General features: G+C 36.9%; 1 protein-coding gene across 7 annotated transcripts in view; it reads right to left on the reverse strand.

Annotated features, from left to right (window-relative positions):
- Positions 1–16,705, reverse strand: part of Bap170 (Brahma associated protein 170kD) — a 55,496-nt gene that overhangs the window by 35,789 nt on the left and 3,002 nt on the right. The gene's annotated exons all lie outside the window — the stretch shown is intronic.

The following is a 16,705-nucleotide window of genomic DNA, read 5'->3' on the forward strand; positions in this document are numbered from 1 at the left end:
CTCTTCAGAAAATCGGAGACGCAGAGTTTTCTATTCGAAATCTATTTACAAGTATATTTACGAATTTCTCTCCGATTTTCGCCTTTTAGATGTATTTTTTCAATTAAAAAAATGTTAACATGTAAATTTTTGAAATATATTTTTTTAATTAAAAAAAATTTTATTAATATTAAAAGAATTTTTTCAATGTATTTAAAAATTTTTTTAAATATTGAAAGAAAATTTTCAAATACCTATATTTTTTTAATTTTGTAAAAAATATGAAATATTTTTTAAATATTAAAAAATAATATATCCTTGTTTTTTTTTATAAAAAAAAATTATTCGAATCGGGAGACGTTCGCGATCATCATCTCGTTGCTGCCGATCCGGCGATTCTTTATTGACTCAATTATTCGCGTCGGTTTCCCTTTGTTAATCGCTCGGCGAGCCTCGAATAAGGCGATCGTTACGCCGAAGGAGTTGAATATATGCGTTATATCGGGCATCCGCATTATAAACGCTAAGTGGCGTGAAACGTATATACCGAGCAGCGCGTTACGTGTGAACGACGTACCTACGTAAGAACTCGCCGTAGTTAATGATCGTTATGTAGCGTTGTAGGAATTCTGCGCGAAATCTCGAAGGAGAGAGGGTAAATAAAGGAAAAAAGAAAACTCGACGTTTTCTCGTCGATATATCGAATACAAATCAGCGAAAATAATTTTGTATTAAATATATCTAGATAAAAGATAAAATTATCTGGCGATTTATCTAGATAATATTTTTTCAAGACCGCTTATGTAAATGCAATTTTTTTATAATTGCGGTCTTTAAAAATTATTATCTACAAGTTATCTAGATGAATCGCCAGATAATTTTATCTAGATATATTTAAAACAAAATCATCTTTATCTGATCTAAACAGAATTGATATATTTCATCCTTCAATTCTTCTTAAATAAGATAAAGGTGACTGTTTCAAATATATCTATATAAAAGATTAAAATGAAATAAATTAAAATAATAAGTAAAAATAAAAGATTAAAATAAAATAGTGATTCGTCTAGATAATTTCTATAGATAATGTTGTTTATAAAGACCGTTGCTGTAAACACAATTATAAAAAAATAAATTATAAAAGGGATATAAAAATATATATTCATACTTTTATTTCAAGTTTTTATCGCTTACTTGTCAAGTATTTTTCTAAACCAATTATCTGAACATTAATCTAGATAATTTAGATACATTTTTTCATCTCAGATGCAAATAATACATATTTTCATTATCTATATATAAAGATAAGCCAAAATTTCATCTAGATGATCTAGATAATTTTATTTAGATAACAGCAATCACTGTTAGCTAATTACAAATTAACATAGTTAAGTAATATCGAAAACCGGTCTGGGATTAGAAATCGAGTGGAGGAAGGGAATTAAATATCTGACGCCTGGCTTATTTCCGAGTACTCGAAACTTTTGACAGCTCGATATCCCGGAGCAAAGAGGAATCGCACATAGAGAGATAGGTTTTTATTTTTATGTCGCTTAATTATCGCCGCGCCCGTCATAAAAATGTTCATTTCGCCGATGCCTCATAAAGTTAGCTGGTTTAATACCACGTGTCTCTCTTTTCTCGCTAATAAAACCGGAAAACGTTCCTCCGCGACTCCTAGTTGACACCTGACTAGACAACTCTTAACCCTCGTCGCCGCGCAAAAATCTCTCCTCGAAGAGGCGAGCTGTCAACGACATTTATAATCTTCATGTACTACAAGCAATCAAATCAAGCGACGCTTTTCGGTGCCAATTCTCGGTAGGCGATAATTCGCCAGACGCGGCAATTAATCGATCGTACGCGCAATTAACGTCGGAGACCTCGATTCTCCTCGCAAGTGTGTGTGAATGTGTATCCGAAAGTAGACGTCGACACACAGGTATGTCGCGTGCCACCGTTAATATTACCGTTGACGTTTACGAGCAAAATGGCCGAAATAGCTTTGGACACGGTTTCTCTCTCTCTCGAGAGAGAAACCAGCGCTTAAGTAAGCGACTCGCGTCACTTGGTCGGTCACATCTGCGAGGAACATGCGGGTGCCACGTTGTGCTGGCGCACAATGGGTGCACACGCTCTCTTTTTCCATCCCGACGTCTTGGCAAACGACGTTGCGCAACGTTAAACTAATCTACGAGAGCTGGACGAGCTGGACTGGAGTTATTAAACAAGCTTCTCTCTCTCTCTCGCTCTCTTCCGCGCACGGTTTGCTTTTGTTACAAGCATATTTACACGAGCAATAAATAATGCGCGCGTGCGTCAGAGAGTCTAAAAAAATGTGTAAAAAATTATATATTTTTCTTGAAGTAATAATATGAATTTAATATAAATATTATATTTCAAAAATATTGCGCGGTGTCAGATTCTTAAAAAAAATATTTATTTTATAAGAAAAATTATATACTTTAATTATAATATGAAAATGAGAATATAAATTTAATAAGAAATTAGATTTTTTAATTATAATATAAATTTAATATAAGTATAATATCTCAAAAATATTGCGCATGTTAGATTCTAAGAAAAATATAAATTTTATAAGAATATAATTGTAATAAATTTTTTAAGAAAATTATATATTTATATTATTAATTATAATATATATAAATATAATATAAATATCCCAAGTAGCAAACTGACGTCAAAATGATGTACATTTGCTACCTGAAATAATATATGCTTTTCTATAATTACAATGAAAATTTTATAAAAAAATTATATACAATACTTTTCTTTTATGAACATAAAACCGTTCGGAAGAGAGAAAGAGAATTGGAGAATTAGAAAGATTATAATAGTACGGCGATATATAAATTCGCGATATTATTGATCGGAATTCTGATAACAGAACTGTTTGAAAAATGTCTAAAGTAGAACGACTAGACTAGATTTTGCAAATATGTATGTGCAAGAAGGCAAAAATATTCGCGCGTCGTAAAAGGCTGGGAGAGATGGCCCGCGATGTACAGAGAGCAAAGATGAGGAAAAGGTGCAGTGACCTCCAAGTGCTGCGGCTCGTGCTCGAGTGATGGCTTACCAACTGGTACCGTCGGCCAAGGCCATTAATACCAATGTCTTTTGCGAGACGGAGATGGAGAACGGCGCGGAAGGAAGGAGGCAGAACCGTCCTTCTTTTTTAATCAAGGATCTCATCGATAAAAATTATCAAAATTCAGAATTCGTCGCGACTCGAACCATGAATTTTAATAGAAAAGATCTACGAAAAAACTGGTCCCATAAACGAAAAATGTATCTAAGTGACTACACAACAGAGTCAATTCTTATTTTATTATATAGATATAGAGCTTGTGAAAAAATTATATTGCAATTAAAATATTGTTTTACTAGAAAAATACCATATATCTGTATTGGAGCAAGAATTATTCTTATGTTCAATCAGATTTAATTTAGAGAAATATTTTGATTATTTAAAATATTTACTCTTAGAAGCATAATTATATTTTCATTTCACAAAAAATTAATATTTCTCTCTGGTTAAGGCGACGATGTACTCGTAAATAATATACCTCGTCAACCTCAACCAGACAGTTTTAAAATCTGTTATATAACGAATATATACGAGTATATAACGAGTATCATTGAACTTTTGCAAAAACCGTGCACGTATGGTATATGTCTAGGTTTGCCGATTCTTTTTCGCTTCGAAACGTAGCTTCGGAAATAAAAATCGCGCGATAATTAAAGGTAAACAAAAATGCGAAAGCAAATAGTGTAGCGGAACGGACTGCCTCGTCGACAAAGCCACACGCGAATGCTATAGAGAGAGAGAAAGAAAGAGACCAAACGGGGAGAGAAAGAGAAGGGGAGATCTCGTCTATCGTTAGGATCGGTTAACCAAGGCTGCCGCGCTGTTGGTGCAACGAGCACTTATCGGCGAGCACATTAAGCCCCGGCACAAAGCGAACCGTCGGCCGTTTCTTCCCCCGTGATCGCGGGAAGTAAAAACGCGGCGAACAGAGACCGGGTGGTGCAAGCGGACAAAATTGATCTTCATTGAACGTGCGCGATTCTCTCTCTTTTCACCCGGGGAAAAATTCCGGATCTCTGTATTCGCGCCGCGCCAGGCTCGTAAACGCCAGTTCGAATCTCAATGAAGGCTTTAACATTAAAATCAACGCGGATTCGAATTGGATGACGTTCGATGTTGAAGAGAGAATTAATCACGCGACTTTCAAACGAGTCATGGACAAAAAAAGTATGGTTGATCTTCGAGACCATTTTGATCAGATATATAGAGGATGTTATAAAAAAAAAGGATCACATATTTTGAGAACTGGTAATATTGGCCAAGACAAGGAAAAAAGATCTAATTTACATAGATCCTACAATTAATATCTTCGAATATACAGAAAAGTTTTCTATTTCATTTCTACCATGCAATAAACACAAGAATATTTACTGGTTTTGCTAGAGTAACATTGGGTTATACTAACAATGGGTTTGTAGGTATCAGTATGAGATTAGGTCTGTCCTTTTTAGCTAAACTGGCTGCACTGGTTCGGAATTTATCTCTTTCACTCCACATTTGAAGGAAAAAGATAAACTCTGAACTAGTCCAGCCAGTTCAGCTAAAAGGAATAAACCTATAATCCCATATTAATACCTATAAACCCATTATTTTATAATCCAATGTTAGCAAAACTAGTAAAAATAGTTTTGTTACTGCATTATAGTGATGACACCACCAATAAAAAACAAATAAAGAGCAGAAAAAGAGAAAGATAGTCTGTATCTTTGAAGATATCACTTGCAGGATCTGTGTTAATTGGACCCTTTCTCCTTGCTTTGATCAATACTACCTACTCTCAACAAAATGTATGATTTTTTCCTCAACACCCTGTATATGTACCAGTATAAAAATGTTTTTCTCTCGTTTATGTGTTTGATCTCATTTGAAAGCGACAAAGCCATCGATACCCATATCGGATGGCCACCTGTATCTCCTGAGAAGAGTTGGGATTCTCGCGCGGCGAAACAAGAAGAGGAACAACGATCATCGCCGGCACGATTTCCTCGGCCAGGTCTTTTGTCCGTCTCTTTTCTCCTTCGTCGACTAACGGTGAGTGCGTGTCTTACAACCGTATAGGAAGAGAGAGCACCGCCGCGTAGCAGGCCATCTCTATTTATCTCGGGAGCGACGTTGCCAACGTCGGCGCCTCTTGGAAATGGCTTGAGTCTTTCTGGTGGCAACGTCGCAACCGCGCAGAACGCCTCTCCTTAAACTTTCCTCCCTCTCTCTCTCTTTCTTCCTTTCCTCGCGTTCCCTCTCTTTCTAGCACTTTGACGGGAGCTCGGGTGCCTCAACCGCACGGCCTCACGCGCTCGTCAAGGTGTTAGTAGGTGTCGTTACCTACGATTAACAGACGAGCGAAAGAAATACGGTTGCCAGGCCGACGAATCACGCGACCCTACACTGGAGGCGCGCCATGGGACATGTGGGGACTGAAGGATGACGTTAGGCAACAAAGTGCCGAACAAAGACTGAAGGAAAGAGAGGCTTATACCTTTATTAGGAAATAACATTCCCAGAATTGATATTAAAAGAAGCTTTTAGAGGAAAAAATTCTGAGAAAACGCAGAAACGTGTAGTACACCACCACTGGTGACAACCTCCAACTGTTCCAAACCAAACTGGCGTACGTGGGGATATTCCACGAATCCCGGATATGCATTCCTCTCGCGTTCAATTGCTTAAAATATATAATTCCAAAAGGAAAGGAGGAGAGATGGCTTGTTGGCGTCCAACCTCAAAAGCGAGCGACGCATCGCGATGGAGGCGGACGGGACTATTTTTTCCGCAGGAAGGGTAGGAATCCCCGATTGCGCGAGGGCAAGTGCATTGCCAATTTTGGCACGAGGCGCGTGCGTGGGACAAGAGGAGTGCAACCGACTAGGCCGGAGGACTCTCTCTCTCTCCTCCTCTCCTTTTTTCGCTGACATTCCGTCTCCCTCATTCTTCTCTCGCAGTGTCCCCAGCTATGCACACATGTGCGCAGGGCATGAGGTCGCTCTCCTCGCTTGTGAGGGGGTTCTGGCGCGGCTCCCTCCTCCCCCACGCGACGTTGCCATATCGCTGCATCTCGCTCTCTCGGGCGACGATGCCGGCGCCGGTATGTGGTGGGGCGCGGCGTTGCCATATCGACCGTGCCCTCGTCACCGGAGAACGAACGAACGAACGAACGAACTTTTCCCTCCTCTCGCCGCTGTTTCCTCAGCGTACCGCACTCTTTTCTCTTTGTCCCTCGCGCGAGTTCTCTCTCCTTCTCTCTTATTTTTTGTCATCATCTTACAATCTTTTTTTTCCTCACCTATGCGAGTAGAGAAACCGACTGCTCCGTATCCGCCTCGTCGTCGTCGCGAAATGGTGCACCGCCAAGCGCCAGGCAATGATGCACCTGACTGACTCAGCGTTACCGGACTTGAGTTCACGCGCGCATCAGCGCGTACAACGACCAGACCAATGCCAGACTACTTCGCGCACACAGATTTGACGCAGCGAGGTGCGCTCTCCTCTCTCAGCTCTCCACCACCAGCCAGAGTCTCGCCCTTGAGAAGGCTGGACTGCCCGAGAGAGAGAGAGAGAGAGAGAGAGCGCACGCGCTTTCTCTCGATCCTCTCCCGCGCTCTCGCTCTTCTCTCATTTCTCCCGCAGCCCCCCCTCCCCTCCCCCAGACTGGAAACACGGGGCACGGAACCGGTATGTCTTGGCCGATACTCCCGATAATCGCGTCGGCAGATAACCACAAGAGAAGGTTGACAATCGCAGGAGCACGCGGCCAGATGCGCTTTTAATCCTAAACTTGGCACCCAGTTTTAATCCTAAACTTGGCATCTTATGCTGCGACATGTATTTCTCGATGCTGAATGCGTTGAATTTTCATATATCTAACTAAAGCTGCATCCTCACTGGAGCAACAACGAGCAATTTTTTGTTGATGTTCCATGTTCCTGAAAAAAGTTGCTAGTTGTTGCTGAAAGTTTTTTAAAGTTCCTTATTGTATCTGTTGTCATCAACAAAAATTGCTGTTTATTGCTTGTTCTCATTCAAAGCGGTAAAGATAAAAAAAATATTAGCACGCTCAACAAATCGCTGATGTTTATTGCTGAATTTTCATATATTTAATTAAAGCTGCATCCTCACTGAAGCAACAATGAGTAACTTTTTGTTGATGTTCCATGTTTCTAAAAGAAGTTGTTGCCAAAAGTTTCTTAAAGTTCCTTATTATTTCTGTTGCCAGCAACAAAAGTTGCTGTTTGTTGCTTGCTCCTATTCGAAGTGGTAAAGATAAGAAATATTAACAATGAGCAACTTTTTGTTGATGTTCCATGTTTCTAAAAGAAGTTGTTGCCAAAAGTTTCTTAAAGTTCCTTATTGTTTCTGTTGCCAGCAACAAAAGTTGCTGTTTGTTGCTCGCTCCTATTCGAAGCGGTAAAGATAAAAGAAATATTAGCAACACGCGTTCAACAAATCGCTGATTTTTGTTGCTGAATTTTCATATATTTAATTAAAGCTGCATCCTCACTGAAGCAACAACGAGCAACTTTTTGTTGATGTTCCATAAAAAAGTTGTTGCCAAAAGTTTCCTAAAGTTCCTTATTGTTTCTGTTGCCAGCAAGAAAAGTTGCTGTTTGTTGCTTGCTTCCATTCAAAGCAGTAAAGAAATATTAGCAATAAATGATAGAAGGAACAAATGTTCCTTCAATTTTCAGTGACGCAATCGCGGTTAAAAAAACGGAAATAATAATAAAATCTAAATGTTCCTACAACTATGTTGCTTCAGTAAATGTTGTCGCACGTTGACACATGTCGAAGTATTTTGAAACATTTAGCAACAAAAGATTGCTCGTTGTTGCTCCATTGAGGACATAGCTTAAGACTTTTAATAAAGAAATGAGAGGCAAATCCCTTTTATACAAAATGTAAGTTTCACCGATATTATATCAGACTCTAAAAATTTATCGTTGCATAGAAACAAAGATTCGTCGATCGAAAGCATTCTTTTTGGGAAGAAAAGAGAGGGCAGATCTAATTTTTCAGATTCTTCTTCCCTCCTTTTTGCGAACGAGATTAATTCGTTCGTTAGTCGCGCGACTTTTTCTCTCGTTCGTACCGAAAAATTCCGGGAGAATGCAATTACGATGATGACGCGAAACGGAGCTTTTAGATGCCGACGTTCGAGAGATCGGTTTCGAGGAGAGACGGCTTTTCGAACATCCGGGATTAGAATGCATCCGCTTCTCGTTTGATAGAGAAAGAGGCCGAGAATGCCGCGGTTCTCCCCTTTTACAGTTTTGAGAGGACGAATTTTACGACTCTGACGGCGTAAGCTCTCGGGGAGAGCTTTTAACGCGGCAAGCTCGCGTTCTTCGCGTGAGGATAGATATTTTTAGACCTTTCAGAGAGAGAGGAGAGAAAGAGAAAATGCGAGAGAAATTTCAGATCATAATTTATATAACGCGAAATATGCGCGGAACGCGAGATTCGGGAAGATCCGAAAAGTTTCCGCGTTTAATTTATGTAAATCACTTCCGTTAAATTCGCTCGAAATCGCGATGTACCGTTCGGATAATAAGCTTTAGAGAAACAGCTACGGGAAGCAGCTTCTAGGCAGAATTGGCTTATATTACTCGTGTCATTCGCGGCGGGTTCTCGTGTGTTAAATTTCGCATGCCAACAAAGAGAGAGAGGAGAGACCAAGGAATTTATTTCCGAGGCAAATGGTAGCGCGGATCCATAAAATTCGTATTAATCTTTGCCTTACGGTAATACGCGTCCCGTATATAAGTTCGATTATCGATTTAATCCAATCTGCGTTGCATTTCGAGCGAGTTAGGTCCTTACGTAACGACATCAAGTGAATAATTCATAAACAACATACACAGCGAGACGGTAAAATGCGATTACGAGAGAGGGAGAGATTCACTTCCTTGACTCCAGACCTAACAAGCGACGCTGTAACCCAACTAAAAGATAAAACGCTCACATCGGACGACGGGTGACGAAATTGCTCGACAAACGTCAAATTATTTTAGCACGAAAACGCTCAAGAAAAATGCATTTAGTGCGCTCGGTAGAGAAATTAATCCTTCCATCAATGAACGGGTTACCTGGAGAGGCAACTTTAAATGTCAAAAAAATTGTGTCAGAATTTTGCTCCGCCCGAAATAAAATACAAGAGGCCTTTGCTCGATAACTCCACCATGAAGAAGTTAAAATAATAAATTGGAAAAAGAAAAAAAAACTTTGATATAATAAATACAAAAATAGGTGTAAAAAAGAGCTAATAAGAGCCAGGCGCAGATATTTAGGTGTAATATTGTAAAATTATTTTTAATTTTCTCTTTACTTATATTTTGAATGTATTAAGTGAAATTATACGAATTCACGTATGAAAAGAGCTAGTAAGAGCCAGGCACAGATATTAAATGTAACAAAATTAGTTTTAAATTCTCCTGCATTCTCCTCTTTTATTTCTTACTACTATTATTTTCTTTAATTTCTTTCTTTATTTTTCTCTATACATTTATTTTATTCTATTTACAAAATATAAGTGTGCAGAAATTTAAATTAAATTTTTCGTATCTGAATTTGTATAATATCATTTAATTCATTGAATTCAAAATAAATTGAAGAGAAATTTAAAAATAATGTTTACATATCTAAATAATTATCTGAGTTTGCATGTCTAAAGAAATTTGATGAAGAAAGTTATGCATCAACGGAAAGATTAAATGTATATATCGTATCCGATGTTGCACCAGAAAAGAAACCACGAATCTAGAGTTAAGGTAATACGTTGACGGATAAAATCTTTTTCTTTTTTTTTCCTTTTTTCTCATCTCTTAAACGTGACGTCTGGTCTCTCCGCATCGACCGCAGGCATTTCTAATAACAAATCTGGTTCCTGGCCGAGGGCGAAGAAAGAGACGTTTATGCGAGAGATGTTTCCGAACTTTTAACACACGTGTAACAAAAAAAAAAGATAAAATCTTAACACCCTCTTCTAGGAGTTAAAATATACTTTAGGGAGAGAAAGAGCTCTGTCTCACAACATTGTTCAGACCACTTTGATCTTCAGGGAAAAAATTTCTCAGATTGAAAAATATTTTAGAAAAATTCAGATATGGTACATGTGGAATTTGCAAAAATCCTTCACAAAAAATGTACACATTTTTTCCGAGCAATTAGTGTTTTCTATTATCCAGATGAAATTATTTTATTCTATTTTTATCTAGACTAACAATATATATATATATAAAGTAAAAATTGTTTATATAAAAATGGCACATTTAAAAAAATTCTTGTATTACCTAGATAAAATAATACAGAACTATCTTTATCTTTTTAGATACACATTTACATATATTTATTATTTTTATACTTTCATTATTAAATATACTTATATACCTAGATTAGTACCAAAGATTCTTTAAACAAACGAAATTATATGCAAAGTTGTCGGAAAAGGATTATTTTCGCTATATCTTCCTATTAATTCGATCACGAAGAGAAGTCGTTGGGAATGACCGAGACGGACTCTAACTAAGAGGTTCTCCAACGCGAAAGTCACCCGGAGAGCGATTTTTATGTACCACTACTACTAATCCTGGTCGCGTTTCGCGTACCGTCTGCAAGAGTAAAACACTAATTACAGCTCGACGGGGTCGCTTCCGCCGGCGAGGCAGACAAAAGCAGCTTTAGAAGAGAATCCGCAAAGCTCCCCTCGTTCTCTCTCTCTCTCTCATTTTCTCCCCGGGCTTACGAAACTTTCCGCAAAGTGCAGTGCTTCTGCGGAAGACGGCCGACCGAATCGGCAGAGATTTTGTCGCGTCGCGTCGAAATCGTCCCGGAACGCGTCTCGGACAATAATTTCGCCAGAAATATGCACGTGAACCCGATGTTCCGAGTGTAAGGCCGAGAGAAGAATCCGTGTGCGTATACAAAGGGAAGGACAAACTTTCGGCGCCGAACGCGTGTCTCGTCGTCGAGGTGATGTAGAGATAAACGTTCTTTCTCTCTCTCTTTCTTGCGGAATATAAATCATCTCCACCTCCGCACAAAAAATGTTTATTATTATTATGATTAAGGAATAATAAATCATTAAAGAATTTGGCAAATTTTTTCTTCATTAAAGAATAATAAATAATTTAAGATATCAATGTAATTAAAAAATAATAAAATATAATTAAGAATAAATAATAAATCATTACAGAATTTTTTTTTAAGAAGTAAAAAAATTTTTTAAATTAAAGACTAATAAATAATTAAAGATATCAATATAATTAAAAAATAAAAATCATTTAAAGAAATAAATAATCAATTATTGAAGATTTTTTAAAGAATTTTTCATGAATTATAAAAATAATTTGTTATCTTTACATGTATATGTGCTTTCGAGTCGCGTTTCTTTTTTGCACTTTTAGTTTACACGGTTTTTTTTTTACTTTCGCACGAGTTTTTTTCTTTCTTTTTTAAGACGTTATTTCACGGGCATTTTCTGAAACTTTGTTATTGTTCGCGATCTTTTTATGATGTAAGTCTAAAAAGCGCGTGTAATATGGCGAATATCCTGCCTATCGATACACTTGAAATGACGCAAATTCCACGGATTATATAGGATGTTCCAGGTAAAATAGTCGATATTCTAGAACATAATTATTGTATATACATCATTTTAAACAAAAAAATTATATAAATATGTATCCTATTCTAGATAATTATAAAAATACAATCTTCAGTCTTAAGAATGAATACACTTATTAATAGATATCAAATTCTATGAAACACATTTAATTACATTAAATTTTAAGCTTACAACAAATTTGAATAATTAATAATAATTTAAATTAATAAATGTATTCGTTCTTAAAATTGAACACGAATAAATATAGCCGTCCACAACAGGACACATATTTATATAATTTCTTTTTGTTAAAAGTGTACATCCAATCGTATCCTAAAATATTGATTAAGTCTCCTGAAACACCCTGTATATACGAATTTTAATCTAGAGAGTAAGGGAGATGAGAGTTTCAAACTCGATCGCACTTGTTGAGAGGAAGCCTTCGCACCAGCTTCATCACATATATCCACCATCTATATATCCACCATCAGCACCTCTTCTTCCTTCTGCTTCGTGCTTGTCCTCCACCTTTCATGATATTCTCTTTCCCCCCTTCGTTCTGCCCTGTTCATCCTCCTCCCTCCACTTCTCATCGCGCTTTCGCTCTCTCTTTCGCTGCAGCTTCGTCTCCTCATGATCCTTCTCTCTCTCTCATACTTAGAGTGGTACCTCACGAGCGACCTTGACCTCACGTCGCGTCCGCACCTTGTTCTAACGTTTTCATCTACGCGTTCGAACGTCATCGACTGATCCTTACATTCTGAATATAGGTTTGTTCTCTTTTGCTGCATTGGTGAACTAGTGCACACTGGTGCAGTAAGGGTTTGTTCTTTATTCCTGTACTGATGAACTAGTGCAATAAATTATAGTGAGACATGTATTTTGACTAATTTATTGCACTAGTTCACTAAAGACCAAATCTTGAGTTAGAATGAAACCAAAGATTTGTTCTTCTTAACTAAATTGCCTGTACTAGTTCACAGTTCATCGTTTTTACTCCATATTAGAGAGATGAACTCTGAATTGGTGCAGCTGGTTCAGCTGAAAAGAACAAACCCAATATACTTGTCTCACTTTAACTTATTGCACCAGTTTGCACTATAGTGCAGCAATAGAGAACAAAAGTTTGTTTTTTTTTCAGCTGAACTAACTGCACTGATTCAGTTTATCTTTTTTACTCCATGTTGGAAAAAAAGATGAACTCTGAACTAGTGCAGCCAGTTCAGCTGAAAAGAACGAACTCAAAATATACTTTTTTCACTTTAACTTATTGCACCAGTTTGCATTAGTTCATGAGTGCAGCAACAAAGAACAACAGACCTAAGGTTTGTTCTTTTCAACTGAACTGACTACACTAGTTCACGGTTCATCTTTTTTACTCCATATTGAAAAGAGATGAACTCTAAGTTAGTGCAGTCAGTTCAGCTGAAAAGAACAAACCCAAAATATTCTTGTCCCACTTTAACTTATTGCATCAGTTTGCACTAGTGCAGCAATAGAGAACAAACTTTAGGTTTATTCTTTGCAACTAAACTGGCTGCACTAATTCACAGTTCATCTTTTTTATTCCATATTAGAAGGAAAAACATAAACTCTGAACTAGTGCAGCCAGTTCAGCTGAAAAGAACAAACCCAAAATATGTTTGTCTCGCTTTGAGTTTGTGCTCTATTGCTGCATTGATGAATTAGTGCACACTGGTGCAATGAATTAAAGCAAGACAAGCATATTTGTTTCACTCTAATTTATTGCACCAGTATGCACTAATTCATCAGTGCAACAATAGAGAACAAACCCTATGTGCGCTATACAATTATATAGCAATCCGTACGCATTTCAGGAGTCTCGGGGCATCCGATAATACCAAATCGAAATTCGATAATCGAGGAACGCCAAATCGATTATATATACTTGAAATTTCAAGCTCATTATGCTCGATAAGGAAAACCATATTGTAGTACAAGTGCTATAATTATAGAAGTACAATTGCAATGACGAATTGGTCTTGCTGATGGCCAGGTGTATGCGTCAATGACTCTTTCATATCGGGTTTTCCCCTCGATCTCATCATCTCCTCACTTTCTCCTTATAATATACCGTTTTTTCTCTTTATCACTATCTTCTTTTCCCTGAGATTAAAGAGAGCAGACAAAGTGAGAAGAAAGTGCGAAAGCAACATCCAAGTTATGTCATCGCAAAAGTACACTTCACAGCTGATAAAGGATGCAGTTTGTACCCGACGAATTCGTATAAAATTTGTTCCCCCTAATCTAATCGTTCCGCCTGACATTTACACAAAAACTGTCGAAATCTTTCCTTTGATATCGCACGGGTAAGCGACAAAACGAACAAAATATCAGTTCAGACAGTCGACCTGGCCAAGCCGAGTCAGCCTCCGGAATGGGAATCCGGAATGGAGGGAAGTCTCTCGAGTCGGGAGAAATACGAAAGCGTGACAACCACTGGTAAACACGCGTGGTCACTTTATCGCCGATGCGGTTTCACCGAACAAACGCGTAGTTTAACTGCCGAAAGAACGCAGAAATCATCGTCATCGCGTGTCATTAGACCGAAGAGTCTCCAAGTCCGGCCTGGAGAGAGAACGAATGATAATCAATCGGTCGTAAACATCGTGGCGGCGAAATCGACGCCGGATATGTTTCTTTCTCTCTTTCTCTTTTTAGGTTGAAAGAAAAAGACACCGACAATGGTGTTCACCGGGAACGTGTGTGTCACCGGGAAAATTAATGCGGCGAAACGCAGCCAGGAGAAGGCGGTTACCAGGCACGTTATCAAACAGAGATATCCGCTTTCAAATCACTCGAACACGTATTGTATATATATGTGTATATATATATATATATATATAGATATAGATATACGTACTTTTCTCAGCCGCGATACACTGACTCGTATTTTTCGCGTATTCAAAATAAAATTAGGTATTTACATGCGTATCACAGTCACAGAGAGATTGCAGGAAATAAAAAAATCCAAGGCACGCACAAAAAGAGCTCGGATAAAGAAAAGAAATAATTTGAAAAAGAGAGAGAAAACGAATGGCAGAGATATAATTCCACAAAGGTTTTAAAATATTTTATTATTTTGTATTTTATTTTTTTTCTTTGTATAGTGATTTTATTTCGTAATCTCTGTTCATATGCAATATACTCGGTTTATTTTAATTCCAGGATGATAAAATTATAGATATACAGCAGTCAGAAATTGAAAAAAAAAAGACAAATTATGAGACGTAGAAAACTCGGATAAAGAAAAAGAGATAATTGTCAAGAGAAGAGAGAGAAAATAAATATAATTCCATAAAGATTTATAGAATATTTTTTCATATACTTTATTTTCTCGGAACGAAAAAGTGATCATTATTTTACCTTTGCATATATCGTGATTTTATTTCGTAATCTCTATTAATTTGCTATACTCTATTAATTCAAGAATAATAAAATTAAATATATGTATATATATTATATAGTCAGAGATTGAAGAAAAATTTTTTTAATTTGAAAAATTTCGGATTAAAAAAGGGAAATGAATGACACGAAAACTTATAGGATATTCTTTCCTTTTCTCGAAACGAAAGCGATCGTTATTTTTTGCATATATCGTGATTTTATTTCGTAATCCCTATACGTTCATTTGTCATATACTCAGTTGTTCTCTAGCTTCAGAGAATTATACGCGATTTGTCGCAGTAAACTACGCGCAATAGGTGAAAGCCAGGTGTTTTAATCTCGTCGTGAACGCGCGATTATCATCAAAGGAGTCTGAGATCTCTCGCGGAATCTGGGCCATCATCTGGGCGCTATCTGTTCGCCGATGCCAAATTCTTGCAAGTTATAGTTAGTCGTACTAATAATGGTACTATCGCACATCAAACATCAAGAGAGAGAGAGAAGGAGAGAAAATTGGAATTTCAAATATCGCACATACTTTGAAAAAAAATTGTTAACTTGATTAAATCTTTTAACTAAATATTATTTTGTTAATTGAACATATAAAAATATTTAAATTAAATTTAGCATATAAAATCTAATAAAATGTATATTTGACTTAAATACTAATATATGTTCATTTAACAAAATAGTAATTTAGTTGAAAGGTTTAGTCACACATCAACACATTTTTTTATAATAGTATAGTTACGCACATTTGCGTAACTCGAATGAAAAGAAAAAAAGAAAACAAAAATGCTTTCTACGTTCGATTAAAAAATTTCTTAAGACTGTAATCCGTGAAACGAATCTACCAACAGTATTTATGGCACGTTATGAAAGAGAAAAATTTCAATCCTTCCGCGGAGAAACTCGATTAACGAGTGTTTGGAAAATCGATAGTTAACAATGCATCGAAAAATTTATTTCATGCATTGCGAATTGTTAATCAAAATATGTGTATGTATACACGTTTTAATTCACAATGCATGGAATATATTTTTCACGGTTTTATGCATACATATATATGTATGTGCGTGTAAAATTCGCTAAATTTGCACGGCAGAGAAATATATAATTCATAAAACGCGAAAGAATAGACAGCGAGAAGAGATGATTAAAAAAAGTTAACGATTCCTATTTTTTGCAGTATTCTCGAATTATCCTCGGGTATTTTTCGCTTTTTTTTATATAACTGCGACTTATAGTTTTAGTGAAATCGATCCGCAACCCGGATGCTAATTAAAAACGAGGATTCATTTCGCGTTCGTCCTGTTGTAATGACGTTAAACAAAATGAGGGAAACCCCTCCTCCCTTGAATGGCTACGTTAATTTTACAAACAATTATTTATCGACGGAATACCGCCGCATTTCGTAATTGTTAATCATAAATTGCGTTATGTCTGGCTACAACCGGAATTATATTTTCGTTGTCCTGGGGATGCTCTTTTATATATATATATATATATATTGCACCTTGTTAGGCAATACTTTCCAACTAGATGTTATTTAACAAAATAACATTGCCAATATTAATCAGCGCTCTTTTTTTCGACATATAATTAAGCGCGCG

Source organism: Nylanderia fulva, unplaced genomic scaffold (genome assembly GCF_048542155.1).
Source record: "Nylanderia fulva isolate GAGA-0341 unplaced genomic scaffold, ASM4854215v1 Scaffold37, whole genome shotgun sequence".
NCBI lineage: Eukaryota > Metazoa > Arthropoda > Insecta > Hymenoptera > Formicidae > Nylanderia > Nylanderia fulva.